Source organism: Podarcis vaucheri, assembly GCF_965113315.1.
Source record: "Podarcis vaucheri genome assembly, chromosome: 10".
NCBI classification, from domain to species: Eukaryota; Metazoa; Chordata; class Lepidosauria; order Squamata; family Lacertidae; genus Podarcis; species Podarcis vaucheri.
This window is the reverse complement of record NC_138748.1, coordinates 73,745,358-73,759,362: the sequence shown is the minus strand read 5'-3', so window position 1 is coordinate 73,759,362 and position 14,005 is coordinate 73,745,358. Positions and strand designations below refer to the sequence as shown.

At 51.5% G+C, this 14,005-nt stretch overlaps 1 protein-coding gene across 9 annotated transcripts in view; it reads left to right on the top strand.

The window, feature by feature from the left end:
* SHANK3 (SH3 and multiple ankyrin repeat domains 3) overlaps positions 1–14,005 on the top strand; it is a 455,788-nt gene that overhangs the window by 48,590 nt on the left and 393,193 nt on the right. Inside the window, exon 1 of one of the 9 annotated variants that reach the window (XM_082238696.1) lies at positions 5,898–6,022. The exons of the other annotated variants lie outside the window; for them this stretch is intronic. The gene's annotated coding sequence lies outside the window, so the exon portion shown is untranslated. Of the gene's footprint in view, positions 1–5,897; positions 6,023–14,005 lie in introns of those variants that run through there. 9 annotated transcript variants of the gene reach the window in all.

The following is a 14,005-nucleotide window of genomic DNA, read 5'->3' as shown; positions in this document are numbered from 1 at the left end:
CTCTTGCCATGGCTGCTGTCCCTGGGGCAGCGGGCAGGAATCCCCAGGACTTTCGCATCGCAGCACCCTTTCTACTCGATGCTTCTGAGAGCCAGTGTGGTGTAGTGGTTAAGACCGTTGGACTTGTAATCTGGTGAACCGGGTTCGCGTCCCCGCTCCTCCACCTGCAGCTGCTGGGTGACCTTGGGCCAGTCACACTTCTCTGAAGTCTCTCAGCCCCACTCACCTCACAGAGTGTTTGTTGTGGGGGAGGAAGGGAAAGGAGAATGTTAGCCGCTTTGAGACTCCTTAAAAGGGAGTGAAAGGCGGGATATCAAATCCAAACTCCTCCTCCTCTTCTTCTTCTTCTTCTTCTTCTTCTTCTTCTTCTTCTGGTCCTGCAACTTGATGCTGTTGATTCTGTTGTGTGACAGGAGAGCCACCTGCCTAAGATGGTAGGAACCCTACATGTTGGTTCCATGCCTGAGGGTCTGGGTTGTGAAGCTTCCTTACTAACTTTCAAGGCAGGAGGTTGTTATCTGTAGATGTTCTGTGCTGGCAGAATCTTTGATATCTGCAGGTGTACACAAGCTTTTAAATTATACCCCTATGCCATGGGGATTAACAGCAGGGCAGCAAGAGCAGATGTTGTGAGACCTTATGTTTGCCAAGATGGATAAATACCACCTGTCCATTGTACAAGGGTTCGAGGACCTTGCTGCCCTTGTTGCAGTTGAATATACTGTATATATTTAATAAACAAGTAACAAAGCGTTGAAGCGTCAGGGCTGATCCAGCCGTGACTGCAGAGACCACAGCTGTCGGGGTCCCACATGCAATCATCCTGACCTGGGTTCTCACTGAAGCCACGGGCCAACAGAGTGGTTTATCTGCCACCATAATTTTTGAACTATGGTGCTAGAGGAGACTCTTGAGAGTCCCATGGACTGCAAGAAGATCAAACCTCTCCATTCTGAAGGAAATCAGCCTTGAGTGCTCACTGGAAGAACAGATCCTGAAGCTGAGGCTCCAATACTTTGGTCACCTCATGAGAAGAGAAAACTCCCTGGAAAAGACCCTGATGTTGGGAAAGATGGAGGGCACAAGGAGAAGGGGATGACAGAGGATGAGATGGTGGGACAGTGTTCTCAAAGCTACCAGCATGAGTTTGATCAAACTGTGGGAGGCAGAGGGAGACAGGAGTGCCTGGCGTGGTCTGGTCCAGGGGGTCACGAAGAGGGACACGACTAAATGACTAAACAACAACAACATCTGCTGCCTCCCATGCTAGATTATTCCAGATACAGTGGTGCCTCGCAAGATGAAATTAATTCGTTCCGCAAGTTTTTTCTTCTTGCGAGTTTTTCGTCTTGCGAAGCACGGTTTCCCATAGGAATGCATTGAAAATCAATCAATGCGTTCCTATGGAAACCGCCTTCAGACCAGGTCCGGGGACAGTCTGTCCCCCGACCTCTTCTGAAGGCTGGGGGGGGGGGACAAGGGCTTTTCTTTCCACCGCCAGCCTTCAGAAGGCTGTTCTGAAGGCTGGAGGTGGGAAGAAAAGCCCTTCTCCACACCTCCCGCCCCGCAAGCTCCGGGGACAGGAGCACTTTGCTGCCGACCGCCAGCATTTTAAGATTGCCTTGGACAGCGGAGAAGTCTCCACTGTCCCGGGAAGGCAGGCGGGGGGGGAGTAAAGACTTTTGCCCCCCGCCGGCCTTCAGAAGAGTTCCAGGACCTCTTCTGAAGGCCGGCGGTGGGCGAAAGTCTTTGCTCCCGACCGCCAGCATTTTAAAAGAGGTCCCCGGAGATTTCCCTATGGGCTTTCTTCTTGCGAAGCAAGCCCATAGGGAAATTCGTCTTGCGGAACGACTCAAAAACGGAAAACTCTTTCGTCTTGCGAGTTTTTCGTTTTGCGAGGCGTTCGTCTTGCGAGGCACCACTGTAGTTGCTAGATTCTTCAGCAGCACATTTTGCAAAAGCAGCCGATGTCTCTTGGTGATCTGCCAGCGGGCAGGTGCAGCCTTTGGGGAGAGAAAGAGAGAGCTCTGGGAAGATGGCTGAGGGCTCTGGCTGAGGGCCAGAACTGTGTCGCTCAGTCAGCAGAGGAGAGAGGTCTCTCGGCTATCAGTGGCGCATCATTGTTTGCTGTCGGGAAGATGAGGCAGCAGCTGTTGCCTAACCACAAGCCCCAGCGAGGCATGCCTTGCCAAAGAGCTGCCCTGGGTCAGGAGGCAGGAGTTGGGGAGCCCAGGGAGTCACCACCACAGCATATGCCCATGTTCCCCACCAGCCCCTCTTCTGTGGCTGAAGTGGTAGAGAAGCCCTTTTGAGCTTGAGGGCCACATTCCCTCCTCGTTAACCTTCCAGGGGCCACATGGCAGTGGTGGGTGGGGCCAGAGGCAAAAGCAGGCGGAGCAGCAAATGTACAATTTCCACCTTCCAGCTGTTCTCTGGTTCCTACACCCTCGAACCTACTCCCTCTGTGCTTCATCCCAGCAATGGAGAGGCATCAGAGTTCCAGCCCGGCAAAGTCAATCCTGGAGGGTGCAGAGCAGGGCTGGTGCTAGGGTGGCAGGAGGATTGTGTCCTGGGGAGAGGCTGGCCACACTTGACCTCAGGGCCTGAGGTTCTCCACCCCATTCAAGGTTTTCAAGAGACCTAATAGGGACGCGGGTGGCACTGTGGGTTAAACCACAGAGCCTAGGGCTTGCCGATCAGAAGGTCGGCGATTTTAATCCCCGCGACGGGGTGAGCTCCCGTTGCTCGGTCCCTGCTCCTGCCACCCTAGCAATTCGAAAGTGCGTCAAGTGCAAGTAGATAAATAGGTACCGCTCCGGCGGGAAGGTAAACGGCGTTTCCATGCGCTGCTCTGGTTTGCCGAAGCGGCTTAGTCCTGCTGGCCACATGACCCGGAAGCTGTACACCGGCTCCCTCGACCAGTGAAGCGAGATGAGCGCTGCCACCCCAGAGTCGGCCACGACTGGACCTAATGGTCAGGGGTCCCTTTACCTTTATTATATTGATCATGCCAGTAGCCCGAATCATTTGCCTTTGGAGGTGATGGAAGGGAAACATTGGTGTGAGAAGTGCCAGGCTAATAATAATAATAATAATAATAATAATAATAATAATAATAATAATAATTTATACCCCGCCCATCTGGCTGGGTTTCTCCAACCACTCTGGGTGGCTTCCAACAAAACACTAAAATACAATAACCTATTTAGCATTAAAAGCTTCCCTAAACAGGGCTGCTTTCAGATTCCCAGACCTCACTTAGGGACCAGACCAGGATGGCAACCCACCTCCCAAAGTCCTGCTTGGCTCTTCCTCCCACACAGGTGTATCTGTTTGCAGGTCCAGGGACCCTCAGGCCAGAGATAAGGGCAAAGCAGTGGCTGCAGCTGAGCTGCAAAGAACTCACTCCGAGCTGGGTGTCCGGAATGGCAATATTATATGGACCAATGGACCAATTAGAAGGTGGCTGAGAAGAAGCGCCTGATGGTGACTCAGTATCTTCTTAATGCTCCATGCTTTGACAGCTCTACAGGGCCTTGCCTGATGGGGAAATTTCTGGGTACGCCGATTGCCCGGGGATCGGATCTGGCAAGTGTGACTCTGGGTTTGGGTGGCTTGGCTTGCGGCTGACGCTGCGCTGCCACCGTCTCCATCAAGCAAGCGCTGTTATCCGCCCGCTGACGAGCCGCAATTGGCAGGCCTTTGGCTTTTAATCAGTTGCGCATCCCTGGTGACCCACTAACCTTGGCAGGAAGAGGGAATGAAAATCAATTGGCTGTGGAATTACCCATCAAGCTCCGTCGTGTGCTCTGTAACCGGGCGTGATCAATGCTCCTGCCAGCCACAAGCCCCCCTGTCCTTGCAGCGCATGGAGCCTCCAGCCCCTCTCATAGTGCGCACGGGTGGGGAGGGACCATGCAGAGAATCTCCTGCTTTAGGGGGTTGCTGCAGCAGCAGCAGCAAACTTGGAGGAATGCGCATAATAAGCCATTCGAGCTTCCTGCAATGACTGGCGCCACTGTTTCAGTCCTCACTTGCCCACACGTCACAAGCTGTCATGGAACAGTTCTGCAAAGTCCTTCCTCCAGCCCTCACAGCAGCCAAAGGAGCCCCAAAAGTGAGGCTGAGCCCAAATGGGGCATGCTTGCGGGGCGTCCCCCAGTGGAGGAAAGGGGTCTCCTGTTCCTCCTGCTTAGGACCCTGCTCCAATTTCTGCACATGCTCCCTTGCCAAACCCTTCTCCTGGAATGGAGGAACATCTCCCTGCTGCCCTTCCCTTCAAAAACAGACACACACCTCTCTCCTTCTCCTCCTCCAGCCATTTCGCCCCAGCTCCTTTGCGCTACAGAGCAATGCTTCGCCTAAGAGCTCTTTCCTCACCTTTGTTGCCACCTGCCTCTCCCCCTCTCTACCCCCTCCCTTGTCAGCCCCCCCACCTCCCTTGCCTCTTCATCTAAGGGTGTTTTCACACATGACACTCAAAACGCTTTCTGCCTATCTGAATTTGGTGACGCGGTTGCCAAACCTCGGCTGGCCAGGAAGGAGAAGGCATTTGATTCCATTTCCGAGGGGGTCTCTTTCTGCTTTCAGTCCTCCCACGTTTGCAGTGTTCAGCGAGGCAGGACGGCTCGGAGGTGCTTTTTAGTGGTGAGTGTGAAAACCGCCTAAAAGAGCACCAAGCCTCCTGGGCAGAGATTTAAAGCGGCGAACCGAAGCCCACTTAAGTCAGGTTCACTGGAACCTGTTGGACATAATGCCAATGCAATTGGGATGTGTTTGGCTTCCGGACGACGTGTTTGTTGAGCGTTCATCTTGACTTGCTCAAAGTTTGCAGGGAAGTTGTGTGGCGTTCCGCTCTGCTTTGTGTTCGGTTCTGGACAGCATCTTGCACTTGGGGCGATGGTTGCCAACAACAACAGGCCAGCCACTCTTCCTGGAGGGGAAATCCTAAGAATGTAAGACAAGCTGGCTGGGTCAGGCCAGAGGTGGCCCATTGAAAGGAAACGCTGTTTACCTTCCCACCGGAGCGGTACCTATTTATCTACTTGCACTTTGACGTGCTTTGAACTGCTAGGTTGGCAGGAGCAGTGACTGAGCAACGGGAGCTCACCCCGTCACAGGGATTCGAACTGCCAACCTTCTGATCGGCAAGCCCTAGGCTCTGTAGTAGATGTCTTTAAATTGTGCTCTTATATCAAATTTCCTTTTCTGCGTATACTGTAATGTTTTACTGTTGCTATGGCCATTGGCTAATGCGAATAAAGTTTTATCTTATCTTATTCATATCTCCTCTTTTGGAAACTGGCCAGTAGGACTCTGCTTCCTCAGAGCCTTCACTGCAAAGCTCTTTGAAGCCAAGAAGAGACCACATGTGGGCTTCTCTCTGCCTCTCCCAGAGAGGTCATCCGATCAGCCTGCATGTTTGGACAAGCGTTTCTGCCCAAGGGGGCATGCACACTTTCAAAGAGTAGCGTGTCTCCTTTTTGTCCCAATACCTGTGCCAGGAAACGGGCACACTGCAGTCCAGCAGACCTTTGAGCACTGGCGGCCCCTTGCTGGGTTTTTGGCAAGAGCAGTGCAGTGCTGCTGGCAACGGGCGCTTGAGGACAAGGTCAGGCAGGTACCAGCTGGGCCTGTGCCAACCGAGTGGCAAAGTGAGTGGGCCTTTCTGGCCAATGAGTGGTGATCACTGAGAGTCCTCCTGGCCCGTCCCCTGCAGGGGCTGTGGTGGCAGAGGTGCCCCTGCCCAGCCCACTAGGGTTTGCACCTCCCAGGAAGGGCAAGGGAAGTTATTCATTGAGAGCTCTGCATTCCGGCCAGCCTGCTGAGAGCTTCAAGGCTGCTGTTTCTAAGCTGCCCGTCTCTCTCACTGTAAGGTCTGCCCACTTTCAGGGTGCCCACCTCCCGGGCATGCCTGTCTTCTGGAATGGCTGAAATCAGAGGCAGTTTTCCCTCCCCTAAAGTCAATCAGTAACTCTTCTCAAGCAAGCCGGGAGGGACTTGCGGCAGCTCTGGCGTGGAGGTTGGTCATTGTTTGTGCATGTTTTCTTTGGAAATCTGTGGAGGGACATCTTGAGGAGTCGAGGAGGGGAGTGTAACGGGTCAGGAAGTTCAGAATCCAGCGCATGAGCAGCCCCGACGAAAGAAAATTCTTCTTTTATTGAGCAGCTTCATTGAATTTCTCTGTGCCTGCTTGTCTGTGTAGTTAGAGGCCCAGGCAAATGACTGAATGCAGGCAAGTGCTGCGTTCTCTACAACCGCTAGGCAATGCTACCAAATTTGACTTTTGTAAAAACAAGAGCAGCAGCAACTTAGTGTACCACCTACAATTAGCCTGCGGCTTGCTCTTGCAAACCCTGCCCTGCTCCTCTTTAAGGTTCTCTGCCTAACAAGGAATCTCTGCTTTAATTCTTCACGGCTCGAGGCAGATCTGTATAATTGCTGCATTTTAGATTTCCAAAAAATGGAGCAGCAGCCACAAGGCGTTTCTTTGCCCCAGGAGTCCTAGGTACAATTTGGAGCCTACTAACGTCTAGTAGAACCTAGTTGGGTCTTCTTCATCTTGCTGTGCTTCATCCTAAGAAATGTACAGAAGACACACTTTGCTGCTTTAACCCTGAAAACTTGCTCACAGCGCTGTGCATTTGGCTTGGCGGAGCTATTGTTTACTTTAGTTTTATTTATTTACTGAATCTGTAGCCTTCTTTCATTTGTAGATTTCAGGATGGTTCACAACATAAAAATACAGCATAAAACCCCCCACAAATTGCATAATAAAAGCAAAACCAAACCTATTCTGTCCCCCATTAAAGGTATTGCGTAAGGGTGATGGATTTTGGATTTTTTTCTTAGCAATCAACATGTTGTTGTTGTTGTTTTGTCAGTTTGCAGGTCTGTGGAATCTGCCCCTTGGTGGACCCCAACCTGTGTTAGTGGGTTTAGAGGAGTCAGTGGGTTTTGAAGAGGGATTTGAAGGAAAGCAGAGCATACCTGAGGGACGTGGGTGGCGCTGTGGGTTAAACCACAGAGCCCTGGGGCTTGCCGATCAGAAGGTCGGCGGTTCGAATCCCCGCAACGGGGTGAGCTCCCGTTGCTCAGTCCCTGCTCCTGCCAACCTAGCAGTTCGAAAGCATGAAGTGCAAGTAGATAAATAGGTATCGCACCGGCGGGAAGGTAAACGGCATTTCTGTGCGCTGCTCTGGTTCGCCAGAAGTGGCTTAGTCATGCTGGCCACATGACCGGGAAGCTGTACGCCTGCTCCCTCAGCCAATAAATCAAGATGAGCGCTGCAACCCCAGAGTCGGCCACGACTGGTCAGGGGCCCCTTTACCTTTACCTTTTAGAGCATACCTGACCCGGGATGAAGCTCCTCCTGGAAGCGCCTTGAGGAAGATTGGGCCAAGTCAGGGCTCATCCATATTTTCCTTTGGCCTTGTTCTTTCCAGGTACAGAGCTGCTCTTTAAAGCTCTGTGTCCAAGCGCTCCACCCCCATGAGCCTTCCCTGTGAAAACCCACTATTAAACCCTCATATTTTATTGCTGAATTGGAGCAAACAGCAATCGGGTTTTCTACGGATTGCCATTTGCTCTGATTCAGCAATAAAATGCAGGTTTTCCTGGACTCAAGGCCTAAGAGGCAGTCTCAGCGGTGAGAGACAAGGCACTCTGCACTTGTGCTAAGCAGCATGATAAAGTCCTCGCCCAAGAGACGTGGAACACATTTGCAAGATATCACTAAAACCGCATGCCCTTTTTATTGACTTGAGCTCGTGTGGTTATACGCCACGACCCAACTTCCTATGCTATTTGTGCCTGGGTGGACCTACTGCTTCGCTTCCGATTAGCGCGTTCCCTGCATTCTGGTTTTGTTTTCGGTCTCAGTTTGGTTGTGCTATCACACAAGAGTGCTTTCCAGATGGCAACAATGGGGCAATATGGAGTAAGCATCACTGGGAAACCAATGTGGGGATGTGGGGCTGGTCTGCCAAGAACCCACCACTGATGCCTCAATGGCAAGTTGTGGAATCCACCCACCAAAGACTTGTCCATATTTAATCCTGGTCTCGGAGCAAACTCTGGTGCCGCCCTGCATTGCAGGGGTTGGACTGGATGACCCTTGGAGACCCCTTCCGACTCCATCGTTTTATGATTCTATGATTTTCTCTGCTTGCTGAAGGGCCATTGAGATGGGAGTTCATGGCAGTGAAAGGAAAGCAAGTGAGGGCTTGGCAATATTTTAATTAATAATCTAGCGGGTGGGAAAAGTGGCCCTTAGCACCTTGCAACTCTCTTCCTGAAGTGTTTTTACCTGCCTGAAATGTGTTTTTGCCTCCTTGGATAGAGGATGGAATGGAGTGGATGAGAAGATGCAGAAAACTAGCCAACTGCAGATAGGTGAATTTTACATTGAGTGCCTAACTGTCAGGCTCCGGGGATCCATCCCTGCCCCGCCTGCCTGGCTGTAGATAAGCAGGACAAAGCCAAAAGAGTCCCTTACCATTTAAAGAGTCTTTGTGATGGCCTGGGACTTGGACCTGGACTTGGAACCAGAGGACTCTCATTCTGCACCGGATTCTTTGCCTCAGGCGGCATCTGAACCAAGTCTGGGGCCTGATTCTGAAGAGTCCCAGTCTGCACAGATTCCCCTGCAACAAGCACCGGCTGGGCCAAGTCAGGGGCCTGATCCTGCCCTGGCTTCAGATGCAGGGATGACCTCGTTGCCTCCAGCTTTGCCATCACTTACAGCTGCTCCACTACCGGTTGGGTCAGGGGAGGCTGAGGCGGCCTCTGGGTCTAGTAACCCACCGACGTCTCCCGAGCTGCAGAGACTCAGGTCTGAGAGAAGGAGAGACCTGAGTACTTGCAGGAGGAGTAGAGGTGAGTCACCGGGGGATCAGGACCAGCCGTTACTCCAACAAAGATAAAAGGCTGTCGGACCCCACCCCAGGTTGCGGGAGCAACATTGCTGTATGCCAGATCCTGCCTGAGATCATGTACCTGTCCTTGCCTGGATTCCTGCCTCGTATCCTGCCTTGGCCCTGTCAGACTGACGCCTAGTGAAACCTCTGGATTCTGGACCGGTCCTGGACTGCATTTCAAGGGTTAGCCCTGGGCCCAGCACAGTCTTTAATGATCACAGCAAAAGAAGGAAGGTATTCCCAATTAAGGTTTCCCCCCTCTTCCCCCCTAGTCACTTCCGTCTTGCAACCTGATCTTGCAATCACCGTGATTTTTGTGTAGCCACCTTATCTGCTCTACGTGACCTTGGACTGATAGGCAGAATACTTTCCAGTGAGAGAGAGAGTCTCTCTTCCAGTTCTTCTTCCCTTTGCTGTTCACCCCCCCAGTTCTTCCCAACTTTTGTCTTCTGAACTATGCCCCTCTGCAAATCACTGTTCTAAATCTATACTGCTCCACTGCTCCTGGGCAGCTTCAGGATCCTGGTCAGGAGCAGAGGGAGGGGAGGTTCTCACCATTCCTCATCAGAGCTGTACTCCTCAGCCTGGTCCCTGACACTAACCCACTTTTGCACCAGTGGCATGTGGCAATAGCGACTTTGCCCAGAATGAAATGCAGCCCTTTGGCTCAAAAAGGCTCTCCAGTGCTGCCTGCTCCGACTGGCAGCTGCTCTCTGGGGTCTTCCTCAGCCCAGTGGTCTACTGTTCTCTCCCCCCCCCTTTCTCGAGCCTCCTCCCATTGGCATTTGGCACACCAGGAGCCTTCCTTGTCCCTGTTTGGTACTTGCAAAAGTGGTATCCTAGCAGATGAAGGGGAAGCAGGGCTCTCTGCCCGCAGGCTCCCCGTCAAAAGAGGGACGCTAATGTAGCACATCTGATATGCACAGAGAGCATGCTGATCATGCAAATTGTGCATCGCCCAGGCTTGGGACTGTGATATGGAAATGTTGCATGCAGCTGGGGGTTGCGCATTCGGAATGCGCCCACAAGGCAGCTTCTGGAGTCCCCGCTGGGGCAAACCCAGGATTGTCATAGAATCATAGAGTTGGAAGAGACCACAAGGGCCATCGAGTCCAACCCCCTGCCAAGCAGGAAACACCCTCAGAGCACTCCTGACATATGGTTGTCAAGCCTCTGCTTAAAGACCCCCAAAGGAGGAGACTCCACCACACTCCTTGGCAGCAAATTCCACTGTCGAACAGCTCTTACTGTCAGGAAGTTCTTCCTAATGTTTAGCTGGAATCTTCTTTCTTGTAGTTTGGATCCATTGCTCCGTGTCCGCTTCTCCGGAGCAGCAGAAAACAACCTTTCTCCCTCCTCTATGTGACATCCTTTTATATATTTGAACATGGCTATCATAGCACCCCTTAGCCTCCTCTTCTCCAGGCTAAACATGCCCAGCTCCCTTAGCCGTTCCTCATAAGGCATCGTTTCCAGGCCTTTGACCATTTTGGTTGCCCTCCTCTGGACACGTTCCAGTTTGTCAGTGTCCTTCTTGAACTGTGGTGCCCAGAACTGGACATTGTGAGGAACATGGGACATTCCTGCACTGTCAGGTCCCCAGAATGGGGCACCATGAACTGGCTGACATGCTCCTGCTCCAAAGGTCACACATGGAACACTCCAGCTGCAGAGTCTTCCTCAAGCCTCCATCCTCTAAGCTGCTGGGTTCCTCCAAACATCTTTTTTGTTTGTTTGTAGGCATAGGAATCTAAGAAGAGCCATGAGCTGGATCAGGCCAAAGGAGTCTCATCTGGTCCAGCATTGTACACTCAGTGTGGCTAACCAGAGGGAGGCTGAACATAGATGAGCCTTCTAAGGTAAAGGTAAAGGGACACCTGTGTTAAGATATTTCCGTTCCACCTTAAAAAGGAAGCAGGCTTTGTGAGTCACAGAGTCTGCGCATTTCCTGTTCACAGGATGTTTATGTTTTCTATTGCTTTCCTTTCTCTCTCTGTGTCTGGAGACACTGAAGCAGGCAGTCATGTTTTTCTTTGTTCTGATCAACGCTGAATAAAACTTGTAAATAATGCTCTCCTGAGTGCGACTTTTGCTGTGCATTATCTGCTGATAGAGTGTGCATGAGCTCTGGAATGTGGCAAGCTATTTCTGGAAACTCGTGTCGCTAATTGCTGGTACTGTATCTACGGGAGATCGATGGATCGTCCGGCAGCCGGCTTGGGGGCCATGATGGACTTTGTCTCCCTGGCAGTATCCCAACACCCTGACCATTAGGTCCAGTCGTGGCCGACTCTGGGGTTGCGGCGCTCATCTCGCTTTATTGGCCGAGGGAGCCGGCGTACAGCTTCCGGGTCATGTGGCCAGCATGACTAAGCCACTTCTGGCGAACCAGAGCAGCGCACGGAAATGCCGTTTACCTTCCTGCCGGAGTGGTACCTATTTATCTACTTGCACTTTGATGTGCTTTTGAAATGCTAGGTGGGCAGGAGCAGGGACCGAGCAACGGGAGCTCACCCCATTGCGGGGATTCGGACCACCAACCTTCTGATCGGCAAGCCCTAGGCTCTGTGGTTTAACCCACAGCGCCACCCGTGTCCCAAGATGAGCCTTCTAGATCAGGTCAAAGGGAGCCCATATCGTCCAGCGTCCTCTTCTCCCAGTGGCCAACCAAATGCCCCATTGGGAAACCAGCAAGCATTCCTCTCTCCTCCTGCAATTTTCAGCGATTGGGATTCAGAAGCATTCTGCCTCTGACGTTGGAGGCAGACCACAGACATTGAACCCTCTCCTGCCCCAGTCAGGTAGCTGCTGCCAGCTCAAGGGAGTTGCTGCCATTTTTGGCTCCGCTGCTGCTGCAGCCAGAGCTCAGCTGAGATTGGAGCACAACGCTTTGCCGACCAGCTTAGCTCTGGGCAAGCTTCGCAAGATCTCAGCTGATTAATAAGTCGATTTCAGATAGCAATGGCTGAACCCGGGCTGCGAGAGAACTTGGATCAAACGTCTCAGAGCTTAGCCACGTTAACCTTTCCTTTGCACTTTCCAGGCACGATCCGCACTTTCAGGCTCTGTGTCCGAGTGCTGTTTCCCCTCTAACACCCGCTCTTTAGTGCGGAATTGGAGCAAACAGCAATCCGCAGAAAACCCAAACAGCTGTTTGTTGTGCTTAAGCTTTAAAGAGTGGGTTTTTGCAGGGAAAGCTCCAGGGAGAAGAAAAAAGCAGTTGGGCATGGAGCTTGAAAGCACCTGGCCTGTGCCTGGAAAGCGTGTGGCAAAAGTTAAGTCTGGTCAAATTTGATTTTGCACATTATGAGATGCAAGTGCTCTTGCAGCTCAGTCTTAGCAAAGTTTTCTAATGAACTCCTTTGCCAGGTAGCTCAGCACAACAGACTGGGATTGGGCCCCACAGAGTTGAATGAATAGGGCTTAAGAATCTATTTAAGATGATGAAGGGAACTAAAGTAAATATTGGAATGTCTTCTATACTTTCCTTGAGTTATCTTTCATCTCAGGTCAAAGCAGAGCAGGCAGCAGGCTAGGGAAGCAAAAGCTGCCACTTTTTTAGTGAAGCTGAATGCTGGAAGATTTGAGACGGATAAAAGAAATGCCGTTTTCACATAGTGCATTATTAAACTGTGGAACTCCCTCCCACAAGGTAGTGAAAACCACCAACACGGATGGCTTTAAGAGAGGATTAGACAAATTCATGGAGGAGGAGAGAACTATCTTGCTTGGGGGTTTCCCAATAGAGGCATCTGCTTGGCCACTGTTGAAGAAGATGCTAGATGAGATGATGATGATGATGATTGTCAGGAGACTGCCATCGGAACAGGGGAGGGGGGCAGGGGAATACAGAGAGGCAGCCATCTTTCTCCAACCTGGTGCCCCCTGGATCAGACTCAGGCAGTGTGGTTGAAGCTGTGTAGTCAAAAGCCTTTGAAGCGCACTAGGTTGGTGAAGGTTTGTGCAGGCGAACATTGGTGTAGAAATGCAGGCCGTGGATTGATTAACAGCCAAAGGCTTGGTTGAAGAGCAATATTTTGCCGAAAGATATGAGGAGAGCATGCCACAAATGGGGAGCCACTGCAAAAAAGGCCCTGTTCTCCTGCTACCACTCTCGGGAACTCTCATGGAGGAGGCACATGAAGAAGGGCCTCAGAAGATGATCGCAGGGTCTGGGTTGGTTCTTCTGGAGAGAGGCAGTCCTTGAGGCATTGTGGTCCTGAGCCATTTAAGACTTTATGGGTCAAAACACATGCATTTACTCAGGCAGTTACCGCATTTTTCGATCTATAACACGCACCTGACCATAACACGCACGTAGTTTTTAGAGGAGGAAAACAATAAAAAAAAATTCTAAACGAAACAGTGGATGTATGATTTTTGTGGTTCATGCTGTGGCCACAGACATGTGATCTGACGGTGAGTTTGGGGTAGCCCAATGCAAAAATCCTGAGGATCCATGTGGATCCGTGCTTTGTAACCACGTTTTAAGTGGGGAGGGAAGGAAAAGCACTCAAGGGACAAGGAGCACGCGTGGGGTGTGTGGAGATGGATGCTGCTAATAATGCAGAAGAGGGGTTTAAGGGGAGAAGAAGCATGTGTGGGGTGTGTGGAGAAGGATGCTGCTAATAATGCAGAAGAGGAGGGGTATAAGGGGAGAAGGCTCCTCTCCTCTCCCGCTTTGCTCCTTTAAAACAAGCAGGCTCTGCTTCTCTCCCTCCTCCCCGGCTTAGAGAGCTGAAAAGTTTTGCTGCTATTTAGCGAGCTGAGTGGGGAGGAGAGAGGGACAGAGAGCATGGTTTAAAGCAGCCAACCAGACAGGAGTCACTTACACCTGTGTAAGCGGCTCCTCTCCCGCTTTGCTGTTTCAAAGCGAGCCACGGAAGAGGGAAGGAAGGGGAACCATGGATCCTCTGCTCACGACTGCAGCAGATCCCCGCCACCCGCAGGCATTCGCTCCATAACACGTACAGACATTTCCCCTTACTTTCTAGGAGGAAAAAAGTGAGTGTTGTGGTGCAAAAAATACGGTAGTTAAATGAGCTGGAACAAAGGAGGCTGATGTTGATTTGCTTGTGATTGTTTTG